At 39.9% G+C, this 1,220-nt stretch overlaps 1 long non-coding RNA gene across 1 annotated transcript in view; it reads right to left on the minus strand.

The window, feature by feature from the left end:
* Nucleotides 1-1,137, minus strand: part of LOC128248864 (uncharacterized) — a 67,751-nt gene extending 66,614 nt beyond the window's left edge. Inside the window, exon 1 of the long non-coding RNA XR_008264989.1 lies at nt 919-1,137. This is a non-coding gene — a long non-coding RNA (uncharacterized LOC128248864). The remainder of the gene's footprint in view (nt 1-918) is intronic.
* Nucleotides 1,138-1,220: the final 83 nt, after the last annotated feature.

Here is a 1,220-nt window from a genome sequence, read left to right on the forward strand (position 1 = left end):
GTTAGTGGAATAGTTTCATTTTTAAAGTGAAAGTATTTGACATGAGTGTTTTTGTTTCACTTTTGACACGTAATACTTAAATAGTGGAGGAGATATTATGTTGCCGTGTGCTCGAACTCTGCAAGAAGTTAATAATTTTTTTTTTTACTAAAACACAACTGGAACCCTAAGTAAGGCATGTGTAAAATTTGAATGAAATTGGTTGCGTAGTTCTCGAGTTTTAGGGATTCACACAGACAGACAGACAGACAGACAGACACACATTCTCATTTTTATATATATAGATGACGAGCTTCTTTCAGTTTCCGTCTACCAAATCCACTCACAAGGCTTTGATCGCCTCGAGGCTATAGTAGAAGACACTTGCCCAAGGTGCCACGCAGTGGGACTGAATCCGGAACCATGTGGTTGGGAAGCAAGCTTTCTTACCACACAGCCAATCCTGCGCCTACTTGTTTAGGTTATTAGAATGCTGCTCCAGCATGAGGGATTTAGTCAATCAAATTGAACGAGGTAGATGTTTAAAATTCTGGTATTTATTTATCGGTTTCTTTTTTTCGCCTGAACTGCTAAGTTACTGAGACGAAAGCATACCAAAACCGGTTGTCGAACGGCGGGAGACAAAGAAATACACACAAACACACACAGGTACACAGACGCACACATATACACTCGTGTGTGTGTGTGTGTGTGTGTGTATGATAAGTAGAGAGATATATAGACAGACAGACAGACAGACAGATTAACAGACAGATATGCAAGTATATATGTTTTTGTGTGTGCAAGCATATGCTCCCTAACCACCCACACTCTTAAATATATCTATGTATACGATGGGCTTCATTGCAGTTTCCGTCTATCCAATTCACTCCCAAAGCATTGATCGGCCAAGGGCTTTAGTAAAATAAAACCACTTACCATAGGTGCTGGGCAGTGGGGTTGAACCCGAAATCACGAGCTTGGAAAAGCGAACGGATGATTAAATTGAAATTTGGCTGCTATTTCTAATTGGTTGACTGAAGGTCATTTATAGCGTCCCTTCCTTGGCTGTCGCGATAAACATCTCGTTTTATCCCACGTGACCTAATTGTGGAAGGTGTCTCGTCTGCTATTTTGTCTCTTAAATAGTTTGGTTAATTGATGTAGAAGAAGGAGAAGAAGAAGAAGAAGAAGAAGAAGAAGAAGAAGAAGAAGAAGAAGAAGAAGAAGAAGAAGAAGAA

The sequence above is a fragment of the Octopus bimaculoides genome, chromosome 10 (genome assembly GCF_001194135.2).
Source record: "Octopus bimaculoides isolate UCB-OBI-ISO-001 chromosome 10, ASM119413v2, whole genome shotgun sequence".
Lineage (NCBI taxonomy): Eukaryota > Metazoa > Mollusca > Cephalopoda > Octopoda > Octopodidae > Octopus > Octopus bimaculoides.